This window comes from Oncorhynchus kisutch, linkage group LG4 (assembly GCF_002021735.2).
Source record: "Oncorhynchus kisutch isolate 150728-3 linkage group LG4, Okis_V2, whole genome shotgun sequence".
In the NCBI taxonomy this organism is placed as follows: Eukaryota; Metazoa; Chordata; class Actinopteri; order Salmoniformes; family Salmonidae; genus Oncorhynchus; species Oncorhynchus kisutch.
In genome coordinates this window covers 23,956,964-23,975,250 of record NC_034177.2, presented here as the reverse complement: position 1 = coordinate 23,975,250, position 18,287 = coordinate 23,956,964, and the positions used below count along the sequence as shown (strand labels likewise).

The following is an 18,287-nucleotide window of genomic DNA, read 5'->3' as shown; positions in this document are numbered from 1 at the left end:
TGTTACCCAGAAATTATTTTATAGAAATTGAGATACAAACTGCTGCATCATATTGTAATATTGCCATCACTATTTTAAAATAGAGAAATATGAGTCATTAAGGTCACACTGCATTGTGTGTGTCAGCTTTAAAGACTTCGCGGACAATAAATGCTACATTTGAGCCCATGGGGCTTTGAACTCAATGTTCATATTCTCCATATAAAAATGTACAGGGTAAAAAAGGAGGAGGGACATAAAACAAATGCATCAGATAATGTACACTATTAGAGACATTTTTATTATTTACTTGTAGTACCTTTATCAAATCAACTGCATATAAGAATGTTGACAGGTAGCTGATAACATCCACATACAAAAAGAGAATGACAGATTGACAGCAAATACATCAAATGGGGGGAAATAGGTTAACATCAGAGTCTACAGACAGCAGCTACATTCATCATGTCCCTTTAGGGTCCTACTAGGATTTATCATCAGATGAGGCACTAACATTATGCCGAACATCTCCTTCGGACGTACATCATTCTATACTCTCAATTGCCTTGCCTGGGTAGCTGCCATTTTTGTGGTCTGGCCCCTGTTAGGTTATGCACAACACAGCACTAGATTTTGAATGAAGGAACTCATTAATGGTCAGTATTTCCAACCTCGTAGCAGGTTGTCAAGTACAATACTATAACTCAACTTGCACTGCAATTCTACTTAAATCACTTAATTCATGAGTTTTTAGAATAGGTATTTATATATTTTAGAGGTAGACTATATTATTTCTGAGAGACATATTTCCACACTTTAGAGGGTATTACAGCAATGCTGTAGTACTGAAATAATGTTGTCCAGTAGACATGTCATGCTTTGTAGTGTTTGGCTTATCAGAATTATAACTACACTATTGGACTAATCATCCATTTAGTGTTAGGGCTCTTCTGCACTAGCTTTGATACTTATTCAGTAGTTTCTAGATTATATGGATGTAGTTAAATTGTCCACTTCAAGCTCAGTTAAATAGTATATAATGCTAATAGGCCACAAGATGGAGCTCTATTTTAAAGAGCTATTCAAAGTGACAAGGCAAAAATATCACCACGTATAAAATAACCTCCCAATGGTAATCCTAAGAATCCATAAAGATATATAAAGAGAGAGAGAGGGATATATATATATAAAGATATAGCATATCATTATATAATAGTGTGTTACAGACTGCTCTCCCTTATGTTCCCACTGCTGGCCTGAGTGTTGGGCTGTGCTCCAGCATGGTTCAGGGCTCGGTGAGTCCAGGCATGCAGGTCCAGGAGAACCTGGTTCAGCTTCTCCATCCAGTCCTTTTGATCCTCCCGCGTATCTGCTGAGAACCAGCACCTGAAGAACAGAGAGATCTTGGAACAGAGATTGGATTCAACACTTAATGGGAATACTGAAATGTCATGCTAGATCTATGAAGATACACCACCGTCTATGACATACACAGATATGCTTACTTTAGCAGGATCCGTCATTCACAAAACATTCATATTGAAAACATCCATGACCACTTGTTGTCAAGGAATGGTAATTTGCTTGTATCATGTGAGTAGTTGTCTAGCATGAACTGTAAAGTAACAACTATGAAATCTAATCTTACTTGGCCAGAGCGAGCTGGTCATTCTGTTGTGCAGTCTGGATGCCACTGACCAGTTCAAAAGTATAAGGGCGAGCACAGGAGTCCCTCTTCACTGGCTTCACACTTTGACTAGAGGAACTAAACAAAGAGATACTGCCTTCTGCTACCTGCAAGCACAACAGACAGTACAGTAGAGGGAATAACAGAATGTTTTTAAGAGTTCAATGACCATAAGAAATATAAAGTCAGGGTGTAACTTGGTCTACGAGAAATAAAACTAAGAGCTCCAGTCTATAGTCATCTGTCACTTCAATGCCCACCTTGCTGCCCTGGTCATTGGGGTGGTTCTAATAGGACATGTGGTTTCCCTCCAGGACAAAGAAGCATCGATGCCAAGCTCCAAATCCATTCACCACCTCAAACATTGTCTGAATGGAAGGAGAAGGGAGAAAGAAGGGGTGGGTGGAAGATGAAATACCTTAAAGAAAGTATAGAGGACAGAAGCAGGATAATATTCACAGGAGAGATCCCAATGATTTGGGTTTAAACAAAACAGTAACTCACAAGGAAGCCCTGGTGTTGGACGTTAGAGTGGCTCTCGCTGTCTAGTCGCAGGTAGATGTTTCCCTCTAGTGGAGATAGGAAGGGCACCTGTGCAGAGAGGAGGGGGAACTAGCAGGACATGGATGCCAGGGTTGTGCTGCTTGTAATAGTTCATCTAGCTAAGGAGGTAAACAAAACATGCAGTGGAAAGCAATATGCAATGATTGTATTTTTAAGTCATAGGAACATACATTTATTTCTACACACATTTTCATCTACTTATATAGAGTACACCATCACTGATATTGAAGCCAGTGTAGCTAAGACTAATTATTGTTTGTTGATACCAGTGTTGCTGGCCACACACTCAGAGGCATGAAAGGAGTCAAATGGAGAAGCAAAGAGAAAAGAGAAAAAGTGAGAGCAAAACCTTTTCCTGAAACTCATCTCCCAGGAGTCTCCTGATTTTGCCTTCAAACTGTATCTGTGCACAAGTGGAGACACAGCACAGGGGGTGGTAAAGGTTACGTCACCAGTGATCCCCACCCAGACACGGGAAAACTTTAAACCAAAAACAAACTAAAGTCATGTGAGGAAATGACAACAGAATTACGACGGGTGGAAAAATCTGAAATGTGACATGACATAGATTCAATCAAATGGTAACCCACATCCTCAAGTGACCGTGAGTGAAACAAGCTAGCAATCAGGTGGTTCAAAATAAAAAAGGACAAGATAAATCCATGAATGCAGTGACAAAAACATAAATCGCCACATATCTGATATACAATCATCCAGGCTGGAGCACTGCAGCAGGTGACTGTGACGTGCAGCCAGGTGAGGTGAGTCTACCTTGTCCAGGGGGATCTTACTATGGCCCAGGGAGGCCAGGGAGATCTTGTGAGAACCAACCAGAGAGAAGTGGCTGGTGCGGCGGGTGTTCAGGGCTGGCATGGTAGAAGCTGTGGGCGGTTGATTTGATCTAAATCAAAAACTGACACCACTCAGGATGAATGTTATCTTCAGATTATATGCAACCGGGACAATAATACTTACATGTCACACGGTGGTTGGATCTCTGTTGAAAAGCAACAAGAAAAAGTTTTCAGATGAGAAATGTGTAACAAGTAAGGAAAAAGGGTTGGTGTCTATGCATCTATTCCAAATTAAATGCATGTGTGCCTTTCTGCACTCTTACCGATCAAATATGTATTCTCTGACATCCCAGATCTATACAGTGTCCTAACATATACAGCACTTCATTGAAAAGGGTCATGCAGATACATACACAGTGAGTGGGACATTTCAAGTACTAGGCAGATAAGAAAGCTGATCACCTTTATGGTGCTTAGAAGCTTCCTTGGGGTGATCTTAAAGAAGAACAAGTAGTATGATCAGAAATGAGCTTTGTGCAGAACACTCGCATGTATACTTCATTGTAATCTATAGAACACTGGACAGCATTTCTTAAATCAGAAGATTAGCTCACTCACCTTTGACCTGGAAGAGCTGTGGAGATCCACATTACAGGTGTTGCCTGAGGTGTGGGACTGAGTAATAGAAGAATGTTTGGAAATAATACATACAACCTATTAACACCTTTCTCAACATTGACCCTCTATTGTAAAGATTTACTAATACATCCGTTTTAAGTGACACATTCAGTAATACGTTCCATCTCACCAGGCTGTAGACCTCAACATCAATCTCAAAGTTAGAGTGAATGTCCTGCCTGAAGGGACACAGTACAGAATCAGAAAGACTTGGACAGACGAGGGGTGAAAGCCATTTCAGCAGTAATACAGTAGACATTACATAAGAATCTCTTTCAAGGCACGGACAGACCAGTAGGATTGCCGGCCGAGAGTACTTGGCACCTCTGAACAGAGCCGGCTGTAATTTTCTAACTGATTCTACATGTAGAAATACGGCCAAAATGATGGCCGTCAGTCGTCCACCGGCGAGTGGTCTCTATAACACGCACACCGACAGCAAGCAAATGAATTGGACTATACGGTTTTGAGCATTTAACCTAAATGAAGAGGCAAACAACTAACCTCTGCAGCTGGCAGATTCAAAATAAACTTTACATTATAAAGGTGACAACATGCATAGCATATCGGATGGTAGGTACCTGTTTGTGTGCGGGCTGAGCAGACAAACTCCACCTTGAGAGGGAGCTGGACACTGTTGATGCTGACGGTGCCCCTGTAGGGGTGCTGGGACATGCTGGTGTCCCCCTCACCATCACCGCCCTCTAACTCCCCAGAAACCCCCCTCTCCCTCAGCCTGGTCACCTCAGCCAGCAGGGCCGCCCGCTTCTCACCTGACACAGAGAGAGAGAGGGGACAGTCAGATGACAATACAATGGAGACTAATCAAGAGGTTCATCATTCACTCCAGAATAGAAGGATTTGGGAGGGAAAGGAGAGGAATAACCATAGGACAGAGATAGAGATGAGTTTGTGTATAAACTAACTGAGCAGATGGAAAAACTGGAATCGTTGCGCTAGAAGGTGGATATGACCAGCGGCGACTCACAGGAGACGAGCAGTAGTTTCTCAGCCTCCTCCAGGGAACCTCTGCCGTGGTCCTTGTCAGTGCAGCAGGGCCTGCAACGTCTGATTGATGACCGTCTGTAGCTTGGCAGCCTCCTCATTCAGAACCTGACCAATCACAGCAGGACAGGATATTCACTCCACCCAGCCATAATCATTTAAATAATATTTCTTTACAGTGTCAGAGGCATAGTTATGTTATCCATGTGGTACATTTGTCAATGCCTTCACATAAAGGAACGTTTTGGATGAAATGCTACAGTGGTAGTCACACTCCATGACACAGAAGACACACTAGACTCAACCGCTCCAAGTTGTACTACAGACCATGATCCTGTCCTTGGTGTTGACAGTTTTCTGGGGGTGGGACTTCTCAGCGGCACGCCTCTGCAACCCTGGGGTTACACTCTGAATAGCTGGCTTGGTGCTCTGCCTCTGGGTACGGTAAGCATCGATGCTGTTAATCAATCAATGACAAAACACATTGGAGTCATCAGTCACAGGTAGAAATCACAAGCCAATCATTTTTTTGTTGTACTTTTTACCTACATTTCTTGATAGTCAATTGGTAGTTACAGTCTTGTCACATCACTGCAATTCCCGTATGGACTCAGGAGAGGCGAAGGTCGAGACCCACGCGTCCTCCGAAACACGACCCTGCCAAGCCGCACTCCTTCTTGACACACTTCTCACTTAACCCGGAAGCCAGCTGCACCAATGCGCTGGAGGAAACACCGTCCAACTGGCGACCATGTCAGCGTGCATGCGCCCGGCTCACCACAGGAGTCGCTAGAGCGCAATGGGACAAGGACTTTCCAACCGGCCAAACCCTCCCCTAACCCGGACAACGCTGGGCCAATTGTGCACTACCTCATGGGTCTCCATGTCACAGCCGGCTGCAACACAGCCCGTGACTGAACCCGAATCTGTAGTGACTTAGACCACTGTTCTACTCAGGTGATTGCCAATCATATCTTTTGAAAGATTTTCATAGTGAAAATATTTTTTTCCAATTTCACTCATGTTAGCTGATCCCCTCACACCGTTTTGTTTTTTTACACCCTAATAACAGACTCACCATCAAGATTTGATTATTTGAATCAGCTGTGTAGTGCTAAGGCAAAAGCCTAAATGTGCACCCTGGGGGGGGCAGGACAGAGTTTGGGAAACCCTGGTGTAGAGGACATGATGGCTCACTTGTAGAGAGGGGCACTGTCGGCAGGGGGAGTGGTCAGCTCTTCAGGAGTCAGAGGTAGGGATGGTGGGGTGGCTGGCTGACTAGCTGCAAGTCTCTGCAGGGATATTAAAACACTTAGATGTCAATTTGGAAGTGTAAACACTCCAAGCTTTAAAACTGCAGGGCAACACTTTCAGAATCACATTGAACAAGGTGACCCTGGCAACCTTTGTCTGTCTGCAGAGCCTTACCATTGGAGTGACCACAGCTTCCACAGACCTGCTGAGAGGAGAGAGGATGCAGCTGGGTGGGAGGGTCAGCAGCTCATCTACACTGGAGTCCAGTTCCCTGATCTCTTCCAGGTCTTCACCCTCCTCAGCTTTCTCCTTGTCCAACTCTGTTTTCTCCTTTCTGCGCATCACTGTGGCTATGGCACTGTCATAATCCTCATTGCCCTCCTTCTCCCTTCCCTGGGCAGAAGCCTCCAGCATGTCCTTAAACATCAGGTCAATCATCTCAGCAGTGTTGGTTTCATCTTGAGAGCTCAGCTCAGCCTCTGTGGATATATCCCCATATGCAGTAAGTTAACATTCAAACAAACTATTGCTGTATTATGTCTGGGACCTGGTTTTCCAACTTGTAACAAATATTTCAAATGGCTCATCATTTGGTTGTTCAGTGTAAAAAAAATGATAGGTGTGTGAGGTGGTGGCAGTGACCCATTGAACCGATTGTTTAGAATGGAGTGCACTGCAGACAGTAAAATATGACCAGTATCTTTATAACCCAGGTGTGTAAGCGACTGCATGTACAGTGCCTTCAGACAGTATTCACACCCCTAGACTTTTTCCACATTTTGTTGTTACAGGCAGACTGAATTTAAAATTGATTCAATTTAGACTGTGCGTCACTGGCCTACTCACAATACCCCTTAATCTCAAAGTGGAATTATGATTTTAACATGATTACAAATTATTAACCAATTTAAAGCTCAAATGTCTTGAGTCAATAGGTATTCAACCCCTTTTATGGCGAGCCTAAAAATGTGCTTAACAAGTTTGCGATAGTGTTTAACATTTTTGAATGACCTCATCTCTGTACCCCACACATACAGATAATTGTAAGGTCCCTAATTGTAAGGTCCCTCAGTCAAGAAATTAATTTCAATCACAGATTCAACCAAAGACCTGGGAGGTTTTCCAATGCCTCGCAAAGAGCACCTATTGGTAGATGGGTAAAAAAATTAAAAGCAGACATGGAATTTCCCTTTGAGCATGGCGAAGTTACTAATTACACTTTGGATGGTGTATCAATACCCACAGGCGTCCTTCCTAACTCAGTTGCTGGAGAGGATGGAAACTGCTCAGATTTCACCTTGAGACCAATGGTGACTAAAACAGTTAGAGTTTAATGGCTGTGATAGGAGAAAACTGAGGATGAATCAACAACATTGTAGTTACTCCACAATGCTAACCTAATTGATAGTGAAAAGGAGGCATGTACAGAATACAAATATTCCAAAACATGCACCCTGTTTGCAACAAGGCACTAAAGTAATAGTGCACAAAATGTGGCAAAGCAATTAACTTTGTCCTGAATACAACGTGTTTTGTTTGAGGCAAATCCAATACAAGCCATTACGGAGTACCACACACACACACGGTGCATCATGTTATTGGTATGCTTGTAATCGGTTTGGACTGGGAGTTTTTCAGGATAAAAAAAAGAAACGGAATCGAATGGCAAAATCATAGATGAAAACCAGGTCCAGTCTGCTTTCCAACCGACACTGGGAGATTAATTCAGCTTTCAGCAGGACAATAACCTAAAACATAAATCTACACTGGAGTTGCTTACTACTAAGACAATGAATGTTCCTGAGTGGCTGAGTTAGTTTGGACTTAAATCTGTTTAAAAATCTATGGCAAGACCTGAAAATGATTGTTTAACAATGATTAAGAACCAATTTGACAGAGAATGAAGAATTTTGAATACAATAATGTTACACAATCCAGGTGTGGAAAGCTCTTAGAGACTTTCCCAGAAACACTCACAGCTGTAATCGCTGCCGAATGTGCTTCTACAAAGTAGAATACTTATGTAAATATATTTCTGTATTTAATTTTCAATAATTTGCAAAAATGACTAAACATATTTTCACTTTGTCATTATGGAATAGTGTGTGTGTAGATGGATTCGAGAAAAAATAATCTATTTAATCCATTTTCAATTCAGGCTGTAATAACAATGTGGAATAAGTCAAGGGGTATGAATACTTTCGAAAATCACTGTAAGAAACCCAAATTGTTTATTTATCACCTCACCAACTTGTGCCAACAGCCCTAAACCACATTTGTCTCACCTGACATACTCTCTCTTCTCCAGCTAGATGAGGAGTCCAGCTCACACAGAGCCTAGTCATTGATCATTTCTGGCTCCAGGGTAAAGGTGACTTTCTTTAGCTCTTTTGCCTCTGACTGCAGTTCAAAAGTCTGTTCCTGATCTGTATGTAGCTCAGAGTCTTCCTGTTCCCTGTCTGACGAGTTTGTGGTCAACCCCTGCTTATGACCCAAAACAGAACCCCCCTCCCCTGGTCTTCACCTTCAGCAGATGCCACACCCTGGACCTAATCTACAAGACTTTCTGGCTTCCCTTGTTCTTCAACCCCTGAAGATTTCATCTCCTCTTGCTCCTGACATAATGGGAACCCAACCTTCTCTAGTGGGGACCCCACTTCCATCTGCTCCTCACCTACAAAGTACCCCATCTCTTCAACTACAGAACACCTCATTTCCTTCTTCTCCTCCTCTAGTGGGGACCTCATCTTCCCCTTCTCTTCCTCTATCGTGGACCCTACCTCCTCCCGACTCCATTGACACTTGCTTATCATCTAAAAGGGAATGGGACTCATCATCCAACTGTTCACCTATATACAGTGCCTTGCGAAAGTATTCGGCCCCCTTGAACTTTGCGACCTTTTGCCACATTTCAGGCTTCAAACATAAAGATATAAAACTGTATGTTTTTGTGAAGAATCAACAACAAGTGGGACACAATCATGAAGTGGAACGACATTTATTGGATATTTCAAACTTTTTTAACAAATCAAAAACTGAAAAATTGGGCGTGCAAAATTATTCAGCCCCTTTACTTTCAGTGCAGCAAACTCTCTCCAGAAGTTCAGTGAGGATCTCTGAATGATCCAATGTTGACCTAAATGACTAATGATGATAAATACAATCCACCTGTGTGTAATCAAGTCTCCGTATAAATGCACCTGCACTGTGATAGTCTCAGAGGTCCGTTAAAAGCGCAGAGAGCATCATGAAGAACAAGGAACACACCAGGCAGGTCCGAGATACTGTTGTGAAGAAGTTTAAAGCCGGATTTGGATACAAAAGATTTCCCAAGCTTTAAACATCCCAAGGAGCACTGTGCAAGCGATAATATTGAAATGGAAGGAGTATCAGACCACTGCAAATCTACCAAGACCTGGCCGTCCCTCTAAACTTTCAGCTCATACATGGAGAAGACTGATCAGAGATGCAGCCAAGAGGCCCATGATCACTCTGGATGAACTGCAGAGATCTAAAGCTGAGGTGAGAGACTCTGTCCATAGGACAACAATCAGTCGTATATTGCACAAATCTGGCCTTTATGGAAGAGTGGCAAGAAGAAAGCCATTTCTTAAAGATATCCATAAAAAGTGTTGTTTAAAGTTTGCCACAAGCCACCTGGGAGACACACCAAACATGTGGAAGAAGGTGCTCTGGTCAGATGAAACCAAAATTGAACTTTTTGGCAACAATGCAAAACATTATGTTTGGCGTAAAAGCAACACAGCTCATCACCCTGAACACACCATCCCCACTGTCAAACATGGTGGTGGCAGCATCATGGTTTGGGCCTGCTTTTCTTCAGCAGGGACAGGGAAGATGGTTAAAATTGATGGGAAGATGGATGGAGCCAAATACAGCACCATTCTGGAAGAAAACCTGATGGAGTCTGCAAAAGACCTGAGACTGGGACGGAGATTTGTCTTCCAACAAGACAATGATCCAAAACATAAAGCAAAATCTACAATGGAATGGTTCAAAAATAAACATATCCAGGTGTTAGAATGGCCAAGTCAAAGTCCAGACCTGAATCCAATCGAGAATCTGTGGAAAGAACTGAAAACTGCTGTTCACAAATGCTCTCCATCCAACCTCACTGAGCTCGAGCTGTTTTGCAAGGAGGAATGGGAAAAAATGTCAGTCTCTCGATGTGCAAAACTGATAGAGACATACCCCAAGCGACTTACAGCTGTAATCGCAGCAAAAGGTGGCGCTACAAAGTATTAACTTAAGGGGGCTGAATAATTTTGCACGCCCAATTTTTCTGTTTTTGATTTGTTAAAAAAGTTTGAAATATCCAATATATGTCGTTCCACTTCATGATTGTGTCCCACTTGTTGTTGATTCTTCACCAAAAAATACAGTTTTATATCTTTATGTTTGAAGCCTGAAATGTGGCAAAAGGTCGCAAAGTTCAAGGGGGCCGAATACTTTCGCAAGGCACTGTAGAACTTCACACCCCTCTGCTTCTCACTAAGGACTGAACCTCTTTCCTCCTGCTTGTTACTAGCAGAAGACTCTGCCTTGTCCTGCTCTTTCACTACAGGACCCTCTGCTGCCTCATGTCGTTTATCTGGCAGAGCATTTCCCTGACAAATGTCCAGAGTGCACTCTGCCTCCTCTGTCATGCGTCTCCTCAACCTCTTGTGGTGGTACATCCATGTTGTAAACTGAGGCTCTCATCTCACACCCATAATCTACACTGACATTTGCACAAAACTCTGACTAACAGGAACAGTTAGATTTTTCTCAATATATACTGTTAAAGTGTCTACCTCCAAGCTCTTCATCTGTAATAGTGACTTCTCCTCTTGCAGTGTCTTACCAATGTCTTGGATTGGAGGCTCCACTCCATGGATCTTAGCAGTGACAGAAGTCTCGGTAAAGCTGCCGTCCTTCACCCAGAGAGGTTCATCACCAGTCACATTGAGGTCTGCCTGCTGGACAAAACATTTTTTTTTTTTTAAATAGCTCAGGCCAAAATACAAGCAAGCACCTTTGTTCCTCTCATGCACACATCTATGAAGCCTTTTGTAATACACATATTACAAAAGGTACTGTGCCACTATGTAAAGGACCAGGTGAACCCTTAAACCCGATTACCATTCACATGACTTTGAAGAGGACAATGATTGTCAGTGACACCTGTGACATTGAGACACCCCGGTTTCTCCACAGAACCAGTTACACAGAGTCTAATGTCCATATATGTAAACTCACATTCCATGGTTGGAACGGTGGCCACTGCAGTCTCCTGCTATAGCCAACCATCATCCGAGGGGAGGATGAGGAGACGGGTGGGGTCGCCCTCTAATGATCTCACAACAAATACCATTGTTCTATCAGGAACCGAGTACTTGAGCTCAACCAAAGAGCCACAAACATAACCCTTAAGAACAATATGCCATTACCAGACACAAGGGGAGGGTAACACCAAACTTACCTCAGTCAGTGAGGAATCAGAGAATCTTTGATTTAGAAAGACATTCTTTGCAATTGGCTGGGCCCTTAAGAGTCGCAGCTCCTCCTCCCTTTCCTGATTGGTCAGACAAATAGAAGCCTTTAGACAGACACTTCCCAGAAATCTTAACAATTGTGTAATATCAACATTTCAACAACCTCTAGATAAGCTCCTGCTGTTCTCAAGAGAGTTGGTGAGCACACAAACCACATTGAAAATCTTACTTCACTGCCTGGTGTGTGTGTGGCACAGACCTGGCGTATGCAGGAGACTTGCTTGGAGCTGGGTGTTTCACTGTCCTCAAGTTTAAGCTGTAAGTTGGTAACGGCGTTGGAGAGGGTACGGGGGCACCAGTTTCCTGGCAGAGGGCTGGCTGGACAGGTGGTGGGGGCGTTAAACCGCTCCACCCGTGAGCTGAATTCTGCCTCACCTGAAAAACAGACCAGATGCTCCTATCATACAACAACCTCAGAGCAGACAAGTGTTCTCCCTCACATTCAATGACTGATAATGATGCATTCTTTACATTGGCAAGTGAGTGTTGCACACTGTGTAAAGAAGCATTAAAGGTGAATGTGTAAGATTACTCACCAATAAGAATGTGCTTTTTGAACCCTTCCTGGATTATAATGGATGGTCTCGGAGCCAGTAGAGGGCCTCCTACAAACAAAACAACCACCATTGGTCACCGTTTCTCAATGACTACAGATCTAAGTATTGCATGTAGGTTATTTTAGGAGGGAGAGTTGTCAAATCAAACTTGGTCACATGCTCCAAATACAACAGGTGTAGACTTTACCGTGAAATGCTTACTTAACGAGCCCTTTCCCAACAAGGCAGATTTAAAAAGTACGAAAATGTTCTAAATAAAAATGGAAAATAGTAACAATGAATATCAATAAAGAGGCTATAATACAAGGATAGCTCTAGTATCATGATGACTCGCAGTTCCATTACGTAAGTCATTGGAAGAAGCCGTTTTCTGTACAGGGAGGTTTTAGAAGACTCCCAACACTTGGTCTGAACATTAACATGGATTGCTGGCGGTACGGTTTTTGAAGCACAAGGACCTTTTCTTTCATATCGGCGAGAAATAATCTTCAAAGAACAAAAGGTTAAATTGATACACCTTTATAGGGTCAGGTTTCCCACACAGCCATATTTTTCATGTTACAGTGCTTGTTTACAGGAAAACAGAGTGGACTACCTGTGCAAATTAGCTATGTGCATCTCCGAAATCCGGAAGTCAGACGACACAAACATGTTGTCACTGAAAAATACTGCAACTATTAAAACACTGTACAGTAACTATGTACTTTGCATTTGTGAAATTTTGAAGTGATATTAAAATAGAGGGATTTATGTTTTCAGAACCATACCACATTTGAGAATTGATTCACGTTTAGATTGATTGTTTGGCCATTTGGGCTGCCAGAGCCAGTTCGCCTTTAAACAGAACATGTAAGGTCCATGAGCTATAAGGAGTAAGTCTCCTTTAATCCATTATTGGGCTATATAAAAATCCCTTTTTCAGGACCCTGTCTTACAAAGATAATTCATAAAAATCCAAATGACTTCACAGATTGTCATTGTAAAGGGTTTGAACACGGTTTGCCATGCTTGTTCAATGAACCATAAACAATTAATGAACATGCACCTGTGGAACGGTTGTTAAGACACTAACAGCTTACAAGCGGTAGGCAATTAAGGACACAGTTATGAAAACTTAGGACACTGAAGAGGCCTTTCTACTGACTCTGAAAAACACCAAAGAATAGATGCCCAGGGTCCCTGCTTATCTGCGCGAACATGCCTTAGTCACGCTGCAAGGAGGCATGAGGACTGCAGATGTGGCCAGGGCAATAAATTGCAATGTTTGTATTGTGAGACGCCTAAGACAACACTACAGGGAGACAGGATGGACAGCTGATCGTCCTCGCAGTGGCAGACCACGTGTAACAACACCTGCACAGGATCGGTACATCCGAACATCACACCTGCGGGACAGGTACAGGATGGCAACAACAACTGCCCGAGTTACACCAGAAACCACAATCCCTCCATCAGTGCTCAGACTGGCCGCAATTGGCAGAGCCAGAGGCTGGACTGAGGGCTTGTAGGCCTGTTGTAAGGCAGGTCCTCAGACATCACCGGCAACAACGTCGCCTATAGGCACAAACCCACTCTTCACTGACGAGTCGCGATTTTGTCTCACCAGGGGTGAGGGTCGGGTTCGCGTTTATCGTCGAAGGAATGAGTTACACCTAGGCCTGTACTCTGGAGCGGGAGCGATTTGGAGGTGGAGGGTCCGTCATGGTCTGGGGCGGTGTGTCACAGCATCATCGGACTGAGCTTGTTGTCATTGCAGGTAATCTCAACGCTGTGCGTTACAAGGAAGACATCCTCCTCCCTCATGTGGTACCCTTCCTGCAGGCTCATCCTGACATGACCCTCCACAGCATGACAATGCCACCAGCCATAATGCTTGTTCTGTGCGTGATTTCCTGCAAGATAGGAATGTCAGTGTTATGCCATGGCCAGCGAAGAGCCCAGATCTCAATCCCATTGAGCACGTCTGGGACATGTTGGATCTGAGGGTGAGGGCTAAGGCCATTCCCCCCAGAAATGTTCAGGAACTTGCAGGTGCCTTGGAGGAAGAGTGGCGTAACATCTCACAGCAAGAACTAGCAAATCTGGTGCAGTCCATGAGGAGATGTACTGCAGTACCTAGTGCAGCTCTTGGCCACACCAGATACGGACTGTTACTTTTGATGCCCCCTTTGTTCAGGGACACATTATTCCATTTCTGTTAGTCACATGTCCAGTTTATGTCTCAGTTGTTCAATCTTGTTATGTTCATACAAATGTTTACACATGTTAAGTTTGCTGAAAATAAACACAGTTGACAGTGAAAGGACATTTCTTTTTGCTGAGTTTACAAGGAGATAATTGAGATAATATGTACATGTAGGTAGGTAAAAGTGACTAGGCAATCAGGACAGATAATATAAATAAAGAGATTAGCAGCAGCATGTCTTATCTTACCCTCACTTCTCTGGGTTAGTTGCTGTACTCTGGAGCGGACAGAGCAGAGAGCGGGGTGTCTGGCTTCACCTCCAGCTCTGCACAGCAGAGGTGGTCTCTTGATGAAGAACTCTTGTTAGGACTGACGTTCTCCTCGCCCAACAACTTCAGGCGACGCCTCTTCTGAACATCATTGACCTCTAAGACAGGATAAGGAAGTTCATAATAACGGGTATGCCCCAACTCTGCACTGTTAGTTATGTGTTTGTTAGCTACACATTGACAACACACTCACCTGACGAGGGGACATTGTCCTTTGTGTCAGACAGAGGACCTCTATGTGTCTTCAAAGTTGTCGACAACCCACTTCGATGTTTCCTATCCATGCTCCTATAAAATAAACCAAATTAAGTGCAGTGCCCAGCTAGCTATCGATTATGCAAATGAGCTGGTTGAGAGGTCCAGCCCAGAGCCTGCTGCATACTGCTGTTAGCTAACGTATGTGGCTGAAACGACTTACCGTTAGCTAAAATGTGTAGGATATAGCATCCTCTTACCTTAACAGAAATGTCAGTGTGTGGCAAACAAGTCACGACTGGGCATAAATTGCAGTGAAGATTCAAACGACTTTGTTTATTCGATGCCTTTCCTACTTTAAACTTTGAATTTCAGCGGGTTCTAGACGTACGTCTGTTGTGCTTGAAAACATCGCCCTAAGACTACCAAGCGTTAGTGCGCAAAACTTTTGGTATTGTATTTATGGTAGGTAGACGATTAACTTCCAGAGCGGAAGAGACAAGGAACTTTAACTAACTTTATTAGATCCTTGAAGTCTCCCAAACTCTCGATTTGTCAAATACAACCAAAATCCAATACAAGTCAACAGTAAACATGTTGTCCCCCACAAATGGTGCAGTGCCCCCATTTGGGCCAATTAGTGATAACAATTCAAACACCAACCGGACAGGAGATATGCTCGTTCAAAGATTGGAATTTCAGTTGATTACTGTAAGCGCCCCCTTTGGGCTTATCGTCATTTCAACATACTGTACTTATTGTATTAAATGGTAGGCTACAGTAGCCTACAATGACATATCAACTACTTGATGGCCAACAGATGCAAATGTAGCCTATCATTCTCCACATTTAATGTCATTTTCATTGTCAACTTTTTCCCATAACACAAGTACAAGGAGTTCCATAACTTCCATTTCAAATTGAGCAGCTCTCCAGACAATAAAACTGAGCATTAGTAAAACCCTTCGCTTAATACTGTTATCCATAAGAAAAGTCAACATTGTAATTCAGTTTACTTTAAACCACCTCTGAGTGAACTCTAGTGCGCCTAAAGTCGTTTTCCAATGCTTTGTCGCCGTGTGTAATTCAGTGTAATTTTGTAAATGCCGGATCTCTATGGCAAGATGCATCATTCACATACCTTTTGTCAAAATCAGGCCAGTGGTGTCTGAGATATCGCTTGGATTAGCTAGACTCATTTCCCTCAGCATGTGTGCTAAATTTCAGCTCTCTGAGTCAAACATATCCTGCGTCTCGCCCGTCCATAAAGAGTTCTCCGAATCCTGAGAAGCGTTGGAGTGGGCGGATTTCCTTGTCCTTCTCGCCAGCCGTGATTCTGGGAAGCTCCATGATAAGAATGTGACCGTTCCTGGTGCAAAAACAATGTCTTATCCCAGAGCTCGAGTAAATCACATTACTAAGCTGCTCCCGAATGTATTACGCCAGGACATGGACATCGATTCTATCGTAGTCCATGTGGGTTTTAATGACATTATGAAGGGCAGCTCTGAAAAGTTTAAACTGGATTTGAAAGAGTTGATTGACTCTCTGCTAGACACTAACAAAAGTCCCATCATATCTGGCCCTCTGCCATCTCTAAATCGCGGTATTGATCAGATAAAATCAAATCAAATTGTATTGGTCCCATACCCATGGTTAGCAGGTGTTAATGCGAGTGTAGCGAAATGCTTGTGCTTCTAGTTCCGACCATGCAGTAATATCTAACAAGTAATCTAACAATTTCACTACAACTACCTTATACACACAAGTGTAAAGGAATGAATAAGAATATGTACATATATGGATGAATGATGGCCGAACGGCATAGGCAAGATACAGTAGATGGTATAGAGTACAGTATATACATATGAGATGAGTAATGTAGGGTATGTAAACAGTATATAAAGTGGCATTGTTTAAAGTGACTAGTGATACATTAATTACATCAAATTTTAAATTATTAAAGTGGCTATAGATTTGAGTCAGTATGTTGGCAGCAGCCACTCAATGTTAGTGATGGCTGTTTAACAGTCTGATGGCCTTGAGATAGAAGTTGTTTTTCAGTCTCACGGTCCCAGCTTTGATGCACCTGTGACCTCGCCTTCTGGATGATAGCGGGGTGAACAGGCAGTGGCTCGGGTGGTTGTTGTCCTTGATGATCTTTTTGGCCTTCCTGTGACATTGGGTGGTGTAAGTGTCCTGGAGGACAGGTAGTTTGCCCCCGGTGATGCATTGTGCAGACCTCACTACCCTCTGAAAAGACTTGTGGGCGGAGCAGTTGCTGTACCAGGCGGTGATACAGCCCGACAGGATGCTCTCGATTGTGCATCTGTAAAAGTTTGTGAGTGTTTTTGGTGACAAGCCAAATTTCTTCAGCCTCCTGAGGTTGAAGAGGCGCTGTTGTGCCTTCTTCACCACACTGTCTGTGTGGGTGGACCATTTCAGTTTGTCCGTGATGTGTACGCCGAGGAACTTAAAACTTTCCACCTTCTCCACTACTGTCCCGTCAATGTGGATAGGGGGACGCTCCCTGTGCTGTTTCCTGAAGTCCACGATCATCTCCTTTGTTTTGTTGACGTTGAGTGTGAGGTTATTTTCCTGACACCACACTCCGAGGGCCCCCACCTCCTCCCTGTAGGCCGTCTCATCGTTGTTGGTAATCAAGCCTACCACTGTAGTGTCGTCTGCAAACTCGATGATTGAGTTGGAGGCGTGCATGGCCATGCAGTCATGGGTGAACAGGGAATACAGGAGAGGGCTGAGAATGCACCCTTGCGGGGCCCCAATGTTAATGATCAGCAGGGTGGAGATGTTGTTTCCTACCCTCACCACCTGGGGGAGGCCCGTCAGAAAGTCCAGGACCCAGATGCACAGGGCGGGGTCGAGACCCAGGATCTAGAGCTTAATGATGAGTTTGGAGGGTACTATGGTGTTAAATGCTGAGCTGTAGTCAATGAACAGCATACTTACATAGGTATTCCTCTTGTCCACATGGGTTTGGGCAGTGTGCAGTGTGATTGCTTCATCTGTGAACCTATTGGGGCGGTAAGCAAATCGGAGTACGTCTAGGGTGTCAGGTAGGGTGGAGGTGATATGACCCTTGACTAGTCTCTCAAAGCACTTCATGATGACGGAAGTGAGTGCTACAGGGCGATAGTCGTTTAGCTCAGTTACCTTAGTTTTCTTAGGAACAGGACCAATGGTGGCCCTCTTGAAGCATGTGGGAACAGCAGACTGGGATAGGGATTGATTGATATGTCCGTAAACACACCAGCCAGCTAGTCTGCGCATGCTCTGAGGACGCGGCTAGGGATGCCGTCTGGGCCGGCAGCCTTGCGAGGGTTAACATCTTTAAATGTTTTACTCACGTTGGCTGCGGTGAAGTAGAGTCCGCAGGTTTTGGTAGCGGGCCATGTCGTTGGCACTGTATTGTCCACAAAGCGAGCAAAGAAGTTGTTTCCTTTATCTGGGAGCAAGACATCGTGGTCCGCGACATGGATGGTTT

At 43.7% G+C, this 18,287-nt stretch overlaps 1 pseudogene; it reads right to left on the bottom strand.

Annotated features, from left to right (window-relative positions):
* Positions 1–254: 254 nt before the first annotated feature.
* LOC116372784 (anillin-like) lies at positions 255–16,435 on the bottom strand (annotated as a pseudogene).
* Between the last annotated feature and the right edge of the window lie 1,852 nt (positions 16,436–18,287).